Genomic DNA, 21,475 nt, shown 5'->3' on the forward strand with positions numbered 1-21,475 from the left:
ATATTTTAAGTTCCTCTTATTTATAAAACATTGTCATAGTTTTGGAATTTTGTAGGATATTGGGTTTTAAATGCTCTAAGAGCATCTCCTCTCAAGTTCTATATTTCTATATTTTGGGAGATATAGAGATCAAACAAACTCTAACCAAGCTCTATTTTATAGAGCTCTAAAATAGAGACCTCATTTTGGATCTCTAAATATAGAGACTCAACACCCAAATAGAGATTCATCTTGTACTTTTCACTTCTAACATGGGATAACTTTCAAATTATATATCTTATCTTATTTCTATAAAGTTTGTACTATTGAAAAGATAATGAAAATGTCATTAATTTGACACCAATATTAGATATATTTGGTGAGAATTTCAAAAAATAGGAATTTGAATTTTGAAAGAATGTTGGTAGGCTTTGGGGGGAAATTGAAGAAATTATGAGTTTTTTTTAATATAGATATAGAGATGGAAATGAAGATTTGTGGTCGGAGTATGCATGAATAGTAATAAGCTCTAAATTTATTTTTTGATTTAAAAATAGTATTTTGAGTCTCTAAAATAGAGTTATAGAGACTCATGGATTGGAGATGCTCTAAGAATGGGCTAATTGTTGGGTACTCTCAAATTACCATATAAAATTGGGTACTCTCAAATTTCCAAGTGATATTGCTATGTGATACTTCTAGCAAATAAAATATCTTTACCACATAATATGAGTCACTCCCTATCTTCTAGCCATTGGGGAAAAAAAAATTGATAATGTCATTTCGGTATAGTTTATCAACTCTTGATGCTATCTCACTCCACGTGTAAGCATGTGAAACGGTTGCCCATGTGTAAGCATGTGAAACGGTTGTGAGAGGGATTATATGGATTAACCCGAGGTGCACATAAGCTGACCTAAAAAATCTTGCATTAAAAAAAAAAAAAACTCTGTGCGTTTTCCGGTAATTCTTTGAGTACTGCTATTGGTAACGATGGTACTGTAGAGAAAATGCACCGATGGCCACCAGACGGCCGATCCGAGCCGTCCAAAAATTTTAAAAAACAAAACCGAGTGGGCTTTCGCGAGAATCAATGGCATCCGAGGTGTGTAGGGTACTTGATCCGAGCATCCCTTTTTCGTCTATATTTGTATATACGTGTATATACACGAAAAGGGATGCTCGGATCAAGTACTCTACACACCTTGGATGCCATTGATTCTCGTGTAAGCCCACTCGATTTTGTTTTTTAAAATTTTTAGACAGCTCGAATCGGCTGTCCGGTGGTCGGAGACTGCCTTCCGGTGGCCGTCGGTGCATTCTCCGTACGGTACCATCGGTACCAATAGGATTTTCGAATTCTCAATAATGAGTGCTGAGAACGTTACAAATAACATTCCGATAAGTTTTTTTTTTTAAAATGATGTCCATTTGGATATGTTCGTCCGCCGCACTTTTTCCGTGCACATTGGGCCGCGTATTTACTTTGGGAAATGTATATATATAGTATCCACCATTGCAGTCCATCGCTTCACAACAAACAATCTGAACAGAGAGAGAGAGAGAGAGAGAGAGAGAGAGAGATTTTGTAAATCCACGCATCTTTCTATCTTCATTATTTCCTTTGGGTGCTCTCCGAAAAAGGGTGTGAAGAAAGTTGATCCATTGAATGTACAGGAGTAGCAGTTGCTAAGGAAATATAATCAGGATACATCCATGGCTGCCAAGAGACCCTTGCAGATTATCTTCAACAGAATTTACAGGGGTAATAGCTGTAGGAGCTTCGGCGCTCTATCTGAAAACACCATGCCTTCCTCCTCATCTCTGAACCTCATCGACTTGGAATATCAACGCAGTGCCCACAAGTACTCTCTCTCTCTCGCGTTTTTGTTTCCAGGTTGTGTTTTTGTTTTGCTACGTGTAGAAATTTGTGGGTAGTATGTACAATTCACGATTCTCATGGAAATGTTTTCAATTTCGAGAATTGTTTTTTTTTTTTTTTTTAACTCAGGTGTCGGACCAATCTTTTGTGCGCCTTAACTAATCCTGGACAATCTCATCACTCACTTGTGGGGGTCTTAATTAAAATTAGAGTGGAGCAAAACTTTGTATGGACGGTCTCAAATGAGTTGATAGCACTTCAGAGTTAGAGGAGCAAACTTTTAAGTCTCAAGCCTTGACCACTAGGCAAGTCCCTTGGGGTCCCAATTTCAAGAATGGGTTTTGTTACCACTTGGCAGCAAGCAGTGTATCTGGATAGGATGCTAATAATAACGAGTTAGAATTTCAATACACATCTCACGAATATCAAAATACTTGACGGATATTAGTACACTTTGATCTTGTGTTGAATTATCGATACACCTTTTACACATCATCCACTGCCGTGGTTAGCATTTTCCTTCATGAATTGGTTGGTCGATGTAAATAGGTTGAGAGCAAACAGACTAAGTATTGGTCACAAAGATTAAAAGATCCAATAGTAAAGAGAAGCCATAGCTTCATTTAAAATTGAAATAGTGTAGGGAAGGGGAGGACCTAAACTAATCTTTGATACTGGGGTAAAAAATTAAAAGATCAGTAGATGCAATAGTAAAGAGAAGCCATAGCTTCATTGAAAATTGAAATGGTAGGGAAGGGGAGGACCTAAACTAATCTTTGATACTGCGGTAAAAAATTAAAAGATCAGTAGATGCAATAGTAAAGAGAAGCCATAGCTTCATTGAAAATTGAAATGGTAGGGAAGGGGAGGGGAGGGGAGGACCTAAACTAATCTTTGATACTGGGGTAAAAATTGGATATGATTATATGTATAAAAAAATTGGATATGATTGTAACGTTTAACTCAAGATACCTCCGTGTACAGCGTGGAATGGGCTGGAATTGAATGAGGAACTTAGACTGGTTTGGTTTATATTCTGTTCTTGATTGAAGTTGTTCTCTTCTTTCTGGGATTGGTTTCATTGAATGTATTAGGTGTACTTTCTATGTTTTTATTTGTTCAGGAGTTTTCAAAGACTTATTTTTTAAGATAGTTGACATGCAGATATGAGTATCGAAAGACAAAAACTTCTCTTTTTTCGTTTCCATTTAATTTCTCTTGTTGACGAATTACTCCTTGCAAATGTATTTTGGGAAGCTGGAACCATAAAGAATCATTTGACAATTAGATGAATAGAAAATTTTGACCATTTGATATTTGTAAAAATTATTTCCAGCAATTAGAAATACCCAGTGATGGAACTCTGAAGGATTTTTTAAGAGGGTAGTAGAAGAAGTCGAAGTGTGTAGATTGCTCAAAGTTGCAAACAATATCGGCTATTGTTGCGCATTAGGCCCTTCCTCTTTTAACTTTAAAGTTCAAATGTAATGTTATTGTAAAACTTCTGCCAAATTGGTTGGTACTTCCCAGTCCAGCTAAGTTAAATCTGCAGTTAGGGAAGAAAGAAAGTTGAAACAGGAAACTTCAAGGTTGGAGGTAGAAAACATTCCCACGAGAGAATTACGAAAATCATTTAAATTTCTTACCGCTGCAAATAATGAAGAAAAGACGTACATGAGAAGGCTTTATTGCTATAGATACGGCAAGCATGGGTCTTAAAGATATTCTACGCATTGTTTTTTGAATATATGTAGGTTGTTAGGGTGTCTTGGTAAATTCATCCTTGCCTAAGTAATCATCTTTTGGTTGAATTGCAGCTACCACCTGATTCCTGTAGTATTCTCTAAAGCAAAGGGGTCATCCATATGGGATCCGGAAGGCAACAAGTACCTTGATTTCCTATCAGCGTACTCTGCAGTTAATCAGGTCAGGTGCCCTTGGCAGAGGAAAAATAAACTTGCTTTCCCTACTTCATACTTCGACTTCACTAGATCATTTCTTCTGCCAAAATGTAATGTTATTTAATCATTACTGTAGTGGTCCGAATATTCTGGTTCGGCCACAGTCGCTACGTTCGATGGAAGGCCAAGATGCTACCCTCCACGATCCATCTCGGCTCGGCCCAGAGCTAGGCAACTGGGCTCGGCCATGTCTCCCACGATGCTCCCTTGAAGCTCAGGCTCGGCCATGTCTCCCTCGATGCTCCCTTGAAGCTCAGGCTCGGTGCTCCCTTGAAGCTCAGGCTCGGCCATGTCTCCCACGATGCTCCCTTGAAGCTCAGGCTCGGCCATGTCTCCCTCGATGCTCCCTTGAAGCTCAGGCTCGGTGCTCCCTTGAAGCTCAGGCTCGGCCATGTCTCCCTCGATGCTCCCTTGAAGCTCAGGCTCGGTGCTCCCTTGAAGCTCAAGCTCGGCCATGTCTCCCTCGATGCTCCCTTGAAGCTCAGGCTCGGTGCTCCCTTGAAGCTCAGGCTCGGCCATGTCTCCCTTGATGCTAACTTGAAGTTTAGGCTCGGCCATGTCTCCCTCGGTGCTCCCTTGAAGCTCAGGCTCGGCCATGTCTCCCTCGATGCTAACTTGAAGTTTAGGCTCGGCCATGTCTCCCTCGATGCTCCCTTGAAGCTCAGGCTCGGTGCTCCCTTGAAGCTCAGGCTCGGCCATGTCTCCCTTGGTGCTCCCTTGAAGCTCAGGCTCGGCCATGTCTCCTTCGATGCTCCCTTGAAGCTCAGGATCGGTGCTCCCTTGAAGCTCAGGCTTGGCCATGTCTCCCTCGATGCTAACTTGAAGTTTGGGCTCGGCCATGTCTCCCTCGATGCTCCCTTGAAGCTCAGGCTCGGTGCTCCCTTGAAGCTCAGGCTCGGCCATGTCTCCCTCGATGCTCCCTTGAAGTTTTAGGCTCGGCCAGGTCTCCCTCGATGCTCCCTTGAAGTTTTAGGCTCGGCCATGTCTCCCTCGATGCTCCCTTGAAGCTCAAGCTCGGCCATGTCTCCCTCGATGCTCCCTTGAAGTTTAGGCTCGGCCATGTCTCCTTCAATGCTCCCTCGAAGCTCAGGCTCGGCCCAGAGTTAAGCAACTGGGCTCGGCCACCATTTGGGGGCTGCTGCGCAGACGACGTTCGCCTAGCCCGAATTCCCTTCGGGCTCGGCTACCCTTCATGCTCGGCTACCCCCGCGATCTTACGGGCTCGGCCACCTGCACACTCACGTGTCGCCCCGCGTGCTGAGGCGGTTACACCAAAGGATAATCATGAGCGCACATGGAATGTGCCAGCTCACACCAAAACGGTTACCAGATTCATCCGGTGACGTCATGACGACGCCGCCTGGCCGAGCAAGGCACGTGCCCGTGCTTGGAGAGCAAGTCAGGGAGGCTCTATAAGTACCAAAGGATAACGCCTCTGGGAAGGGACGCACTCATATACACGAATACCCACTAAAAACCCTAGTCTCTTCCCTTTCTCTCTGCACAATACTTATCCTCTCGCCGGAGGGCCTTGCAGGGGCAACCCCCGGCCAGGTCTTAGTCATGCGCTCCCTGTGCAGGCTAGGAGAAGACTCAATAAACTATCAAGCCACCAGCGGAGGAGAAGATCGAGGAGCACGGGCCACACAATTGGTGAACCCGACGTGAAACGCTTCTGATTCAAACGGCTCTCACATCCTCCAAACCCCCCCACTCCTCCGTGAAACGACGACCAAACTACTCACCATGGGCGGAGATTAGACGGATATAGCCATCTCAGGGACCAAAGACGCTAGCGGAAATGTCATCCCCACAACACCCCATGAGAGGCGGAAATGTCATCCCCACAACACCCCATGAGAGGCACATGTCCATATCCCTTGCCCCAGGATCCGGTCTCTCACCAGTTGCGGACGATGTAACGGCGGCCTATATCCGTTTGCTACAGCGTCGCGACGACGAACGCGATAACGAGTTGGCTGTGCTAAGGGCGGAGGTGGCCCAAATGAAACAGTATATGCAGCAAGACACCACCCCCGCCGCATCCAGATCTGGTGGAAGAGGGGGTAGGGGAAGACAAACACCACCTCCACCACCACCACATGGGCGTCAGAATGAGGGAGGCCAACGCGGATCCGTAAAAGATCGCCTAGGCTTCACCCCAGCACCGGGCGACGCCAGAGAAATAATCCTCTACAAGCAACCCACCGCATCTGAAACACACCGTTCTATAAGCCATCACGAGCGGACCAGGACGAGGGATACCAAGTCATTTACAAGTACGTACTCAACTGGTCGTGCGGAGTTCTCTCGCACAACGGTTTCGCACCACGGCCGAGATTCCGCACGGACCAGACCCCATGTCTCTGAACGTCTAGGGAGCATTCCGCCTGAGAATCTAGATGAAGAACACCATGCACGGCGAAACGGGAAGGCCCTACGCACCGAGGGTGCGAACGAAGACAATAGAACCCTCCGAAACAAGGACAAAACCGTTGACGGCCCACGCCGAACAACGACGGACCTTCGAGACAAGCTTCGGCGCAGGGACGCCGAGAAGGCGTCAGCAAAGGAGAACCAGGAAAGGGTTTCAAAGAGAACAAAGACGGACGAGCACGGCAAACCGCCGCGCTCAGGATTTGAAAGACAACTGAAGGACCTCGGCATCTCTCCCTTCACCTCCCACATCATCAACACGGCGCCGGAATCAACTTTCCATCTGCCCAAATTCACTAAGTTCGACCCAGCAACCTGCGAGGCCTACACTCACCTAATCCACTTCCGGCAGACAATTGAGCTCTGCACACTAAAGGATGAAGTAAAATGTAAGGCGTTCCCGTCCAGCCTCGGCTCCCTAGGACTCCAGTGGTTCAACAAGTTGCCCGCTGAATCCATACGGAACCTGGCCGACCTTGAACGTGCCTTCAACACACGCTTCATCACGAGCAGCAAAACGGCCAAAGAGCCTGAGTCCTTATCTCAGATGAGGAAACTCCCATCCAAAACTCTCAGGCAATATGCCGAGCGCTATTGGCAGCTGTTCAACGAAATTCCAGGAATCGATGAATATTGGGTTGCGCGCACTTTCAAAAACGGTCTGGAAACCGGCAGCAAGATCCTAGACGAACTCGCCATCCGCCCACCGCACGGCATGGGAGAGTTGATGCGCGTCGTGGAGAGATTCTGTGCTCTTGAAGAGTTTTATGCTGACCGTGCGGCCCAGGGAATCCCGAGCTTGACAGCATCCTTCACCTCGGCCGTACCCCAACTGCCGGCACCAGTAATCACCCAGCACTTGCAAACCAAGAAGCACCCCAAGACATACAATTATGCCGAACCTAAACCCCACACTACGGTTGGGGCTTATGCTTTGGCTCGGATTGAGCAGTTTGACGTTAGAACCTACGATCCGGAATCAACACGAAGGTTGATCCAACGGTTGGCACTTTCTCCATCAAAAGCCTTCATATCCGTCCGCCAACTCTCTGTGTTCAAGGCTACCGCACTTCGGCGACATAACCGTTAGGTCCACAAGAGCAACTAAGTTTTATCTGACACGATCAAGGCACTGACCGAGTTTGCCAGGTTTGGTCATGTTTGGTTCGGCGCAGACGACGTTCATACAAATGGTTACAAGCAATCGACCTATGCTGAAGTTGACGTTCCTCTCTACGGCTGAGTACAACCACAATTTCAATCCAAGTATTCCTCCACACCGGCATAGGCCGAGCATCTAAACGATGACTTCGGTCACACCTATACAAACGGCGTTTGCGCCATCAACGGCCTTCGGCCAACCCTCAACCGTCGGGGGTTTTTAGAGTCCAATCGACTGTTCGGTGCTTGCGCCATCAACGGCCTTCGGCTAACTCTCAACCGTCGGGGCTTTTTAGAGTCTAATCGACTGTTCGGTGCTTGCGCCATCAACGGCCTTCGGCCAACTCTCAACCGTCGGGGCTTTTTAGAGTCCAATCGACTGTTCGGCGCTTGCGCCATCAACGGCCTTCGGCCAACCCTCAACCGTCGGGGCTTTTTAGAGTCCAATTGACTGTTCGGCGCTTGCGCCATCAACGGCCTTCGGCCAACCCTCAACCGTCGGGGCATTTTAGAGTCCAATCGACTGTTCGGTGCTTGCGCCATCAACGGCCTTCGGCCAACACTCAACCGTCGGGGCATTTTAGAGGCTTATGCCATCAACGACCTTCGTATCAAGTTGGCCAACTCTCAAAACCGTTAGGGCTTTTTATATTCCACATGACATTCGGCGCTTGCCCCTTCGAAGACCTCATAGCGGTCGGCCAACTTTCTCACGCCAAGTGGCTTTCTAGAGTCCGCACGACATTTGGCCCTTGCACCAGCAAAGGCTCTCATCACGGTTCGGCCACTGATATTCGGCCAGACTCATTGTCAACTTCTCCTGTACTCTTTGTAGCAGAAGAAGTTGAGGGGCTATTGTAGTGGTCCGAATATTCTGGTTCGGCCACAGTCGCTACGTTCGATGGAAGGCCACGATGCTACCCTCCACAATCCATCTCGGCTCGGCCCAGAGCTAGGCAACTGGGCTCGGCCATGTCTCCCACGATGCTCTCTTGAAGCTCAGGCTCGGCCATGTCTCCCTCGATGCTCCCTTGAAGCTCATGCTCGGCCATGTCTCCCTCGATGCTCCCTTGAAGCTCAGGCTCGGTGCTCCCTTGAAGCTCAGGCTCGGCCATGTCTCCCTCGATGCTCCCTTGAAGCTCAGGCTCGGCCATGTCTCCCTCGATGCTAACTTGAAGTTTAGGCTTGGCCATGTCTCCCTCGGTGCTCCCTTGAAGCTCAGGCTCGGCCATGTCTCCCTCGATGCTAACTTGAAGTTTAGGCTCGGCCATGTCTCCCTCGATGCTCCCTTGAAGCTCAGGCTCGGTGCTCCCTTGAAGCTCAGGCTCGGCCATGTCTCCTTCGGTGCTCCCTTGAAGCTCAGGCTCGGCCATGTCTCCCTCGATGCTCCCTTAAAGCTCAGGCTCGGTGCTCCCTTGAAGCTCAGGCTCGGCCATGGCTCCTTCGATGCTAACTTGAAGTTTAGGCTCGGCCATGTCTCCCTCGATGCTCCCTTGAAGCTCAGGCTCGGCCATGTCTCCCTCGATGCTCCCTTGAAGTTTTAGGCTCGGCCAGGTCTCCCTCGATGCTCCCTTGAAGTTTTAGGCTCGGCCATGTCTCCCTCGATGCTCCCTTGAAGCTCAGGCTCGGCCATGTCTCCCTCGATGCCCCCTTGAAGTTTAGGCTCGGCCATGTCTCCCTCGATGCTCCCTCGAAGCTCAGGCTCGGCTCAGAGCTAAGCAACTGGGCTCGGCCACCATTTGAGGGCTGCTACGCAGACGACGTTCGCCTAGCCCGAATTCCCTTCGGGCTCGGCTTCCCTTTAGGCTCAGCTACCCTTCAGGCTCGGCTACCCCCGCGATCTTACGGGCTCGGCCACTTGCACACTCACGTGTTGCCCCGCGTGCTGAGGCGGTTACACCAAAGGATAATCATGAGCGCACATGGAATGTGCCAGCTCACACCAAAACGGTTACCAGATTCATCCGGTGACGTCACGACGACGCCGCCTGGCCCGCGCAAGGCACGTGCCCGTGCTTGGAGAGCAAGTCAGGGAGGCTCTATAAGTACCAAAAGATAACGCCTCTGGGAAGGGACGCACTCATATACGCGAATACCCACTCAAAACCCTAGTCTCTTCCTTTTCTCTCTGCACAATACTTATCCTCTCGCCGGAGGGCCTTGCCGGGGCAACCCCCGGCCAGGTCTTAGTCGTGCGCTCCCTGTGCAGGCTAGGAGAAGACTCAATAAACTATCAAGCCACCAGCGGAGGAGAAGATCGAGGATCACGGGCCACACAATTACGAAGTTATGAAAAGTTTTGCTAACCAACTGCTATTGATGAGTGACTACAATCTGTAGGTTCTGTACCTAATGGCTAACTCTCAGGTTAACCTTTTCCTAGGAATATCTTTTGATTTACTTCTTTATTTTCCCTTAGACTTGTCAAAGAAGAGCCAAAAGAACTGAAGGAGTGTTTGTGTAGGTTGTATCTGTATCATATGAGTTGTATTGTATGTTTCATTTCACACGCTTACTATTTATGCCGAGTTCCTCTCAAGGGATCATTTTGTTGTGTTACATGGTTTATAGGAAGATGCTGTCAGGAATTGGCAGGGCCGATAGACGTATACATATATATATATAATTTGTTTCATGTGTTAGCAAATGTTGAGTTCTAGCATTCATGGTCTTTGTGGTGTCTTGTAATCCAGGAGCATCTTGGTTCCACTCCCGGGAGGCCCCTTTTTCTTTTGGCAAACTAACTCTTTTTCTGTTAGATCTAGGTAGGTAAAGATAATTCTTGCATTACTTGTATTCAAAATTAGTTATGCTTAAGTGGTTCTAAATGTTACTCAAGACCAAGATTCAAATCTTTTGCACACCATAAATGTTTTGATAAGTTTTTTCTTTTTTCTTTCCTATCATTTATTTTAAATTTATTTTCAACTTTTAATGTCAAATTCACAAAACATTTTTGACTATAAATAAACCAAAATAATTTATTTCCACTCAACAAAATTTGATAAAAAGGTTTAAAATAAATAATTCTCTCATTGTTAAAATTAGCATTGTTACGGTTAAAGTTAATAACATGATTAGTTAGAGAAAACGCAGTGTATAAGCGGACGGTACTTCGTTTGGTATGATTTTTTTTCTCTAACAGTATAAAATATTTTAAAATTTTATTTTACTTAAATTACGAAACTAAAGTACCATGTTTAATTTTTTACCTCATATTAACCACCTATATTGAATTCTTTTTTGTTAGAAAGCCTAGGGCCCCATTTTAAAAAGTTGCTTTAAGCCTCCAAAATCTCAAGGCCGGCCCTGGGAATTGGTGGGACCTTTCGGTTTGTGAGCAAGTTAAGGGGGGCAGCTTGTGATTTCTGCGAAGTTTGTTGTAATGTTGGTCTTGATATCATTGCCAATTTGCCATGGATGTATGTTCGTATTCTATATTATTTTGGATTGATGACTGGCCTTAGCCACCTTCCTTCAATCCTTCCAGTGGCAGCAATCGACTGCAGTGGCAATGGATTGGAGACAGCTACTTATAGCCATTTGCAGCCTTGCCGGATAGAGCAACTGTTTGGCTCATTCCTCGTAGTCAATACATTTTCTGCATTGTGTAGCAGGTGGAGATTGAATTTTGACTTCATAGCTTCTTGCTGCAGGGACATTGCCATCTAATGTGCTTAAAGCATTAACAGAACAAGCAGAAAGGCTAACTCTTAGCTTCAGAGCCTTCTATAATGACAGATTTCCGCTGTTTGCGGACCATCTAACAAGCATGTTTGGATATGAAATGGTCCTACCCATGAATACTGGTGCCGAAGGTGTAGAAATAGCTTTGAAGTTAGCAAGAAAATGGGGCTATGAGAAGAAAAAAATCCCCAAATATGAGGTAAAAAAATTATGCTTATCTTGGTGATCTTCTTAAGGATTTGTGGTCATCTTGCTTCAAGAATTTTGGTTTGTGGTTTTTGAAAGTTCCAATGCTTGCATGACTACCTTAAAGCTTTAATTTTAGTCAATTCGCTATTGTAATACTTTTTATGGATAGTAGTCTTTGCCACTTTTATACTTGTTTCCAATTTGTGCTTTCAGTTTTTTCTTAATTCTTTTTAATGTAGTTTTTTCTTAATTCAAATTCTGTCTTGTAGGCTATCATTGTTTCATGTTGTGGCTGCTTTCATGGCCGTACATTGGCTGTTATTTGTATGAGCTGTGACAATGAGGCTACTCGTGGTTTTGGGCCCTTGTTACCTGGTCACCTTAAAGTTGATTTAGGTGATGAAGTTGCTCTTGAGAAGATCTTTAAAGGTTTGTCATGATGGGTATTTCTATTACGGTACCGCTGCTTGTGATCAACATTTTGCATGACTCGTGGGGGCTAAGAAACCTGATTCCTGCGAAAGTATTACATTATCTCACCATATTTTTGCATCCATTTCTCCTTCAACTTGGGTGGATCATAGTATATACTAAATCATCTTATTGCTCTCTTCCCGTATGCAGTACATGGCGATCGGATAGCTGGATTTCTATTTGAACCTATCCAGGGAGAGGCAGGGGTACGTGCATTTGGCAAATAGTATGATCATGAATTTTCATTTTATTGCTTTTGTTGTTTTTGCCTCCCCCATTAGTTTCACTTTATGAAACAACATTCAAACTAGCCAATCATGTACTAAAAGTTTAAAACTATTGGTTTCTGGACTATAACCCAACTGGCTCCTCTTCTTGTTGTACCAATGCGTTATTTGAGACCCTATGTGGAACAGTATCAGTAATGAGAGAGAGAGAGAGAGAGAGAGAGAGAGAGAGAGAGAGAGAGAGAGAGAGAGAGAACTATTTTAGCTTTCTTTCTTCCCTCCCTTATTATGGTTAATTGTGTTGTCAGGTTATTATTCCTCCAGACGGTTATCTAAAAGCTGTGAGAGATCTTTGCTCAAAGTATAACATACTAATGGTCGCTGATGAGATTCAAACTGGATTGGCGAGGACTGGAAGAATGCTAGCTTGCGATTGGGAAGAAGTTCGTCCAGATGTCGTAGTAAGGCCTCTTATTTTGTTTGATTGTATGACCAAATAATTGGTATGAATGTGGCACAATTTGACCGAATGTTGAAATTGGAAATCGTGTCCTGGTTCACCCAAAAGGCGTGTCTCCCGAGAAAGATAATCTGCCGTTTATAATTGGAATTTTCTTAAGCAAGACATTTGCTTCATGAAAAATGGGTTGTAAGTTGATTTCTTCTATCTAGCTGTTCAATGTTTCCATTTCTATCTAGATCGTTGAACCTTCCCTTGTAGAGGCTACCATTCCAAGGGTTGTGATGAATTCTGCCAATTACTAGGCCTCTTTAGATATGAAAGTTTACACTACTCTCTCTCTCTCTCTCTCTCGATGAGGATGTAGGGTGTCATACAGGAGTGGTTTCAAGTGGTTGAGCTGAGTTTTACGAGCAGCTTCCTTCAAAATGTTAAAGCTTTTATGCATTGGCTTGTTCCCTGTACTGGAAGGGGTAAGACCCAAAATCAGATGTCCATGTGTGGCTTGAGTTGAGCATAGTGACGAGATTTGATTTGTCTCAAATGATCCTTACTAGGTTTCATAGGGCTTATGCATGTAAGATTGGTGCGGTGTCTATCCAAGGTTCCAAGAATACTCGCTGTCCATCTTGTTCTGTTCTTTGTCTTGATGTTGCGATTTTTGGATACAAATCAAGCCTTTGTAGTTTTTTACCCTGGAATCTTGGTTTGTGACTGTTCATGATCAAGGAACCACATCGGACTGGATGAAGCACTATGGACCGGCGGACATCCAAATTCTATTTGGTTTCCATCCCCGAAAAAGATGAACCCAACTCCTTAGAAGCTTTCGTATTCGATATTCTACACACTCTTTGTGGGTTGGTGGTTTGAGGTCTCTCCTTGGGTAGATTCAAATCCTCCCTCTCGAGCAAACCTGCAAAAGGAACAACTGTTAGTGCCAACTGGCTGTTGTCATTCAGAAGGCACTCTGGTGCTTAAGTCAGTAATTGTGAGAGGAGAGAGTAAAATAGATCTCAAATTAGGAATGGCGTACCTCTCTTAGAGTTTATCCCTTTGTTTATGTAGACTGTTTATACTTGCTCTCCAAGCTACTCGTGCACGGCACGCGCCTAACGTTATGCGTAACCGCCTTGGTTAGTGACATCAGGGTGACGTTCGGCCAGCACGTGGCTGGACCCACGTGCCCGGAACGTGACACCATAAATATCTCCAACTGACTACCGGGTCTTCATTTGGGTCGAGCATACCGTCGGTCAAGACCGACTCCATCAGTTCGGAGTTCTAGGCTCTCTCTTGGACCATATGGAATAGGTGGGCCGTCGGCTCAGCCCACTACCATTCGGTCATCTCGCTTCCAAGGGTTCGGGCTGCCTGCCTTGGCACCCATGGTGGTACGGCGGTTCGGCCAAGTAGACTAACCGGGTTCGGCCCACTACACTCTTTAATACTTTCATATAGAGGTAAAATACTTGGATTGGGCGTAATTTAAGAAAGGGAAGTTTTCAAGTGGCTTGAATAGACGTTTTTTTTCTTTTTCTTTCTTGTGTGTTCTTTCCATTTTCTGGTTTCAGTGAACGATTCAAATAGTTGTCTTTTATTTGTTTATTTTTTATCTCTGGCGCACCGGGAGGGTATAAAACTTGCTGCGGCAATTAAGAAACTTTATGCCACCAAGTTCTGAAATGCATCTAGTAGAAATTATGTGAAGTTGGGCTTGCCAATTAGTAACTTGATGACGTATTATTATTCATTCTTTTTTGACATCTGAAGAATACACCACTCTCCATGGTGTAGATGAGGCAACGCTCCTTCCAGCTTTGATATGAAATCCTGGAATGTTGAAGTAACTCAAACTGCCCAATTACCAGCTCAATAGGATATCATGGTTTAAGATAACTTTTATATGGTTGCATTTTCAGATTCTAGGAAAGGCATTAGGTGGAGGAGTGATACCTGTCAGTGCAGTGCTAGCAGACAAAGATGTTATGCTTTGCATTCGGCCGGGAGAGCATGGAAGGTTTGCACTTATAACTGCCCCTATTTATAATGAGAATATCTTTTAGGCCATTGCTTCTTTTAAAATGCCAAATCTGCTAACAGGCTAGAACATGAATTTACGAAGACCTGTAACTTTAGCTCTCCGCAAATAAAGTTCAGTCAGAGCATGCACTAGTAGGTTGCCAATGGGTTAATCTGCCTAACTTTAACGGTACTAAACCACAGTCTAATCATAGATTGGCTGGTAATGGCTGTTGTTTGAGAGGGCTTTGTACTCTAACGCAGTTCCACCAGAACTTTGTAGTTAAGTGTACTTAGTCGAGAGTAGTACTAAGTGGTGAGTCGGTGACCCTTGGGATGACGTTGTAGTGCACCCCTTATTTTAATTTCTACCAAAAACGAAAAAGTTTGGGTTAATGAAGCAGTGGAGAGTGAAGCTAAGTAGTAAATACTAAGTAGAAGCTTAGAGATAGTCAAACAAGGTCTCCATCGGTTTCATTCCTTTGCAGGATGGGATTGACTGCTTCAATGTTATTCCGTCTCATTACCTTTCCAAAAAAAAAAAAAACATTACCCAAAAAAATGTACTTGCCATCTGGAACATAACATCGTGGGTCGTTGATCGGATCTACTTTGCTGCTCAAAAAACTAATCTTCAAACAAATTGATGAGAACCGGAGAATGAAACAGTTTATGGTTCGAAGCACCTGCTTGTTAAGTTCTCCAGTTGAAAGAAATGGCGGTTTTGATCTAAACACATTCCTTAAATTAGCTTAAGAGAAGACGATAAGGAAAATATTACTTTATATATGCATAACTGTTTCTGACCCACCTTTTAAATGTAATATTTAGCTGTTGAGAAGGTGTCATTGCTATATTCAGCTTCCTGTGATTGCTAATACTGCTATGAGGCGGCATTTTTCCGGAGCTAACACCCTATTGATTTGGTTCGATTCCCCGCACCTTTGGCGGAAATCCTTTGGCCAGTGCAGTTGTTGTTGCCTCATTAGATGTGGTCAGGGAGGAGGGACTTGCCGAGAGGTATACAATGTATTCCTTGTTAGACTAGAAAGTCTATGTTAAACATACATCCCACGAATAAAAAATCTAGAAACCAGACAAAACCTTCATTTCTTCCTGCTGTTTGAAACAATTTGCGTTTGCTAGTTTCAAGCTACAGCAACCGATTTTTAGAATCTTCCCTTAGGAGAATTTTAGTTGGAAGGTAAAGATTCGTACTATTTGGCCTTGGGCTCCATGCAACTTGATTTGTTGTTTTTGAACATATATTATTTGCATCACAATCATTCAAATCATCTACTGGAAACCGTCTAAATGGCTTGCTCCCCTTCTCTCCCATAATTCTCTGAAACGTTTCTTAAAGTAAAGTTTACATGGCTAAGTCAAACCGTTTTAAAAAAGGGTATGGAGTTGCATTTTTTTCCCCACGTGAATAGAGTTCCAGACTAGAATTAGGTCTGATATAACATGCATTAAGCATTTCCTACAATAAGTTTGTGGATGGGTGTTCTTTATGTGCATCTCTTGTAACTGTTTTTGCGGGGGTAAAAGCTATTTTGTAACTTTTGTTACTTTGCAGATCTGCTCAAATGGGACAGGAGCTTAGGCAGCTCCTTATAAAGGTTCAGTAGCAATTTCCCAATGTAATAAAGGAAGTCCGTGGAAAAGGTTTATTCAATGCTGTGGAGCTGAACAGACAGACTTTGTCCTCTGTCTCGGCTTATGATATATTTATAAAGTTAAAGGAAAGAGGAGTTCTGGCAAAGCCTACTCATGATACCATTATCCGACTGACTCCTCCCCTTTGTATGAAGTAAGAGTGTTTAACTAAGATTTACACTTTGTATCATTTAACCCATACATTGTGTTAGTTATGTCACCACTAAATGGGAGTAAGTATGTTTAAGCCTTTAGGCAACCAATTGAAACAAAAAGATATATGTGATTGTGTCTGTAGCAGCTTCTATGGCGATAAATACAACAGAGGATATCCTCGTATGGATATCCTTAACTGCATATGCTAACTAGACCCCAAAACAAAAAGTAACTTTGTTTGTGGAGTATTATGTCACGTGAAACGTGAAACATCCGTTACACGAAATAATGTGGATACATGTGGCAACTGGATACATGTGGATACACGAAATAATGTGGATACATGTGCCATTCAAATTTGAGTCGAAATAGCATTCAAAACTTGAACCTCGTAAGTTATAATATTCAAAGGAGACGCGTGGGTGGTCAATGGATCAGAAGTAATTTCTTAGGTTGTGTTTGGATCAAACATTTAACGAGAGGATAAAAAAAAACATTTAACAACGCATTTGTGGTGTGAAAATTATACTATATGAATTAATGTTTCTCCACAATCAATGTGTGTTTCGCTTTTACTTTCTCTTTCACGTTTTCTTCTAGTTACTTAGCGGATATCTTCACAAATTCTTGATCAATGCATAACCTTAGTAGATGTGTGGAGTGGACCCATTTTTGAATTGAGATGTCACGAAATTGAAATTAAAAGGGAAATGAAATTACTTAAAATGTTAATCGTATTTTTATGGACCCAAACAACAGAAAAAATAAGATAGTTTGGAAAATGCATTTTTATTTTCTTCATATTCTCCAAACTCCACCTAATACAACAAAGGAATTCTGTTTCCTCACTTCATCTATTTTTTCCCATCATTTCCCCTTTTTTTTCTGGTCAACAATTAGAAATTGAAGATGGCAACCATGCATGAAGCCCTAAAAATGTTGGTCTTGTGTAGATTCTGAAGCTAGCTAGCTAGGTTGGAATTTACTACTTTCTCCATCCGCGTTTGTTGGTCCACAAACATACTTTTTTAAGTCCTATAAAGGTTGTCCATGTAGTCATATCAATGTGCAAAAGAAAGTAGGTTTCCTTTCTTGCCCTTTCTTTTTTTGTGTAGTCATTTCAATATTTAAAATTTCACTTTTGAGCCAAATTTTAGATTGAAGGCCAAAAAAGGAAATTCATCTTACAAAAAGCAACATTATTTTGTCCCCTAAATAAGTTGGATTCCCTAAAATGGACCAACAAATGCGGGCGGAGGGAGTATTTTGTTTTGGTTTGCCTTTTAGAAGTTTTTTTTTTTTTCAAAAGTAATTGAGAGATAGTATTCATCAAAAGATCCCAATGGGGGAAGGTTAGGAGTTTAGAGATCGGACACTCCAATAGAATGAGCGTATAAGTGCATAAATGAGAAGAAACTCCTCAAAGGAGGACAAACCCTCCCGAAGGAAGACAAAGCCCCTGAAGGAGGACATTATTAAAGCAAATAACAAAATAAAAGCACCACCGAGACATCTGCCACCACTCTTTCGGAACCACCTTAATAGACTCTTAACCACCACCTCTGCTTCACAAAATAGGAACACATCGTTGGGAGGTAGTTGCCCGGCAAACGCGGTAGATGGCGTCAGGTCACAGATCTGAGAAGATGGAGGTTGAGAATGGTGGTGTAGACACCCCAATCTGGTTTCCCAATTGTTTTGCTTTGTTTTTCGGTTTCTTGTTTCCCCGATGATGAATCAGATCAAAAACAGTCTCGAGAGTGAAATGGTTTCAGCTTGGAGTGAGTGGAACCCATCCTAAACCCAAAACCTTAAATCAAAACCCTGACCTCAGGTTTTGACCGTCGTGTGATTAATTGAATCTCTCGCACGATGATTTGCCTGCCAGGTATTGGTCAAAGTCAAAGCCTTGACTGTTGACCATCGCGGGGGCTGGTTTAACCATCGCGCGATGGTCAACATCCGTCACTTTCACCTTTTTCCAGCTGGATTTTGTGATGATCAGGGGGCTACTGATCTGTAGAACCCCGTTTTCGTCGACTGTACAACGTTTTGCAGGTGCATGGGTTGCACCACCCTCACAACCACTCCCATCACCTTGTTGGCCTCTTTCTCCACCAAGGAAGGCTGACCAGCCTTGTTGGCTGGTTGCTAGGCCAAGTCCTCCACCCACCATACACCTCCTCTTATCCTATAAGTACCCTCCATGGTTCTTCTTCCAAAGGGTTACAAGAAATCAAGTAAGAAAGGCTTCATAAACTCAAATACTCTTGACATTTCCTAAAAAAACCCATCTTCATACACTTATTTCACAAGTTCTATCACTTTCTTCAAGCTATTTCCCTATCACTCAAGCAAAGGTATAAATTTACTGCCTATTTACTGTTTTGGTCCCTAAGGGGGGCTGGTAGGATCAAGGCTGGTAATCAATACCAGTTCTGGTCCTAAAGTTAGTAGAGTTACAAGAACTGTCCACTGGCACTCCCACGCGTGATGGACCCACTCTCACTCACGACTGTCCTAGTTAGCGCGTGATGGTCCTCGTGGGGATGGGATGCTGGTTATTTCTTGTTTTATAGTATTATAAATCACTGTCTACTGCCTCTCATGTTAAAATTTGTAGGTTAGCTTAGATTACTTACTTGCTCACTTTGGAATGCCCTTGGGTTGCTTCTGAATATGTCTCAGAGCCCAGGCATGCAAAGCAATTCCTGGAAGTCCAGTTAGTACACTCGCGCGACGAACTGGCTTCATCACGCGATGGTCAGCCTGTTTCCAGCAATTGCTGTTGCATGGGCAACTTGGTCTATGGCCTTTGCTTTGGTACCCCCACTGTTAGGTGTCATATTTTATTCCTGTTATCCCTCTTTGTAATAATTATTTATTTTCAGTATATATAAACTGCTTGGTTCCCCCCCCCCCCCGCCCCCGCGGGTGTGCACTGGTCCTTCCAGAGCCCAGAAGTAGATAAAATTCAACCTGTTTAAAGGATGTCAACCCTCGCGCGATGGAGTGGGTTCGACGCGCGATGGTTTATTTGCATGCTGGAAGTTTCATGCATGTAAGTTGGCCACTGCTCGTGTCAAACTCACACCAACGCACTATTTGATATCCAGTCACATGGTGGGGTTTTATCTCAGTTATTTTCTAGCACATCTTCCATCCATGCTATTTTTCGATCACATCCTGCAAAGTGTTATGGTTTTAATCCCCAATTAATTGCTTTCCCGCCCTAATTGGCTAAAAATTGGTTAAATAAAAGAAGAATCGCAAATATTTTCACAAAATGCCTAAATAGAGACCGATCTCCGGATTGGGCGAGAGGGGTGCCTTAAAACCCTTCCCCTCTCTTAACCTGGCTCTCGAACCCAAATATGGTTATAACGGACTGGTTCCTTAACTTTTTCAAATCAAATAGCGCGGCAGGTGCTTCGAAATACGGTTCCTTGGGTGTCGAATCTTCAAAACCCGAGTGGCGACTCTCTATTTTGCGAGTGCTTGCCGTCCGCGCTCGTGCTCCCTCGATTCCGGGCTCTCGCGTTTGGAAATCCAGAAATTTCCGAAGGGCATGCTGCCCATAGTGGCGACTCTACTGGGGAACGAACCAATATTAATCCATGCTTGAAAGTTTAATACACTTATGAACAATCCTTTAAAAGTTTGTCAAAACGATGAACTTCGCGTTGCTGAAGGTCGGAATGGTGATTTAACAGGACCTCGTGTCCGGCCAATCCAATTTGGGACTTTTTCGATTGATCACTTGTGTAATTTCCTTTTAAAATGGACTAAATAAAGTGAGCCAAATTTGAAAAGACATTTTGCGATGTGATTCTTCTTTTCTTAAATCAATTTTCAGCATTCTTCATTTGCATCAATATGGGATAAGCTTCGTTGGATCGTTTTGGCAATCCGGAACGGTTTACCGGAGCTCGGGGACCCCGAATGACCAACTTCTTTCGATGATGATGAGTCATTCTACCGTTTGACTGTTGCTCTGCGATTACGCGGGCAGCGGGAGGTATATCTTGGCTCTAGTCTGAGGAACCCGTTACAAGCCAAAACCAGCCTTTGCATATACAAAGCATTAGCACTTCTCAAACTAGGACAGGTACCTACAGAGTAAGATCTACTTGCATCTAACCCCCATAAACTATCTATGTGTTACTGTTTTCCCTATCGCATGCTCTGTACATACATACCGTTTGCATAGGAGCATGTTTAGGGCGGCTTTTAGGTTTTCGATTCTTTGAGTTTGTCTTAAAGTATTAGGACACTGCTTCGGGCCCGATGAAGAGTCATGCATCTCGATAGTGCATGTTGTCAATTTTCAAAGTCCTTGGATTAACAAGACTTTGGAAAATCAAGCCTTTCTAGGTCCTTGTCTACATACCCAATCGAGGTTTCAAACAGAAAACAAGGAATAACGGAGAGAATGCCGTGATGCTTATACCACCTTGGTTATCGTGCGCATCACGTACACTGTTTAGGCTATGGCGCTGTGTTGCCTACGCTGCCTCGGTTCCGGTATCACGTCATCTACACCAAGTTGTTCTAAATTCAAAGTTGAAATTTCGAGAATGGAATAGTCAAAGGCTTAGGCTATTTTGACATCTCTTAGTGTTCGTCGATCTATTCAAAGGATACACCCTCGAAAGGATTTCCGAGGACTCTGGCAGTGTCCAAACATCTGAAGACAGACTTGTCTTCTAGATCTAAAGTCTAGAACGACACTGACGACAGTGATTGCGCTTCCGCTTTTGTCTTTTATTTAGATTAAAGTTATTGCAGGACCCTATTGAACCTTTTCTTACTTTACTGCAAGCAAAGTTATGAATCATTGCACCACCACGGAGAGTATCGAAGCAGAAAGGCAAACCCACTTGGGAACGTCTGCATCAGAATCCGGTTCAAAGGCTTGTCAGGTTACAATCCCAGTCAGTCACAACGGAAAACTCTCCGCGTTCTCTGTTGGCTACTCTTCAATCAGGCTCGTCTTCAGTTATTCAGGAAGTTGAACCTCCGACATCACCAACTATTTCATCTTCATCAAGTTCCTCTGAAATACCAATCATGGCAGATTAACCCCAACCACTCACTGTGGAAGCAATGTTCCACAAGCCTTAAGAATAGCATCGCCACCATGCAACAGAGGCTGCTCAGACAGATGCCAATGTTACTCGTT

The 21,475-nt window shown here is 44.0% G+C and overlaps 1 pseudogene; it reads left to right on the forward strand.

Annotated features, from left to right (window-relative positions):
• Positions 1-1,496: 1,496 nt before the first annotated feature.
• Positions 1,497-16,464, forward strand: LOC131314190 (ornithine aminotransferase, mitochondrial-like; annotated as a pseudogene).
• Positions 16,465-21,475: the final 5,011 nt, after the last annotated feature.

The sequence above is a fragment of the Rhododendron vialii genome, chromosome 13a (genome assembly GCF_030253575.1).
Source record: "Rhododendron vialii isolate Sample 1 chromosome 13a, ASM3025357v1".
Taxonomy (NCBI): domain Eukaryota; kingdom Viridiplantae; phylum Streptophyta; class Magnoliopsida; order Ericales; family Ericaceae; genus Rhododendron; species Rhododendron vialii.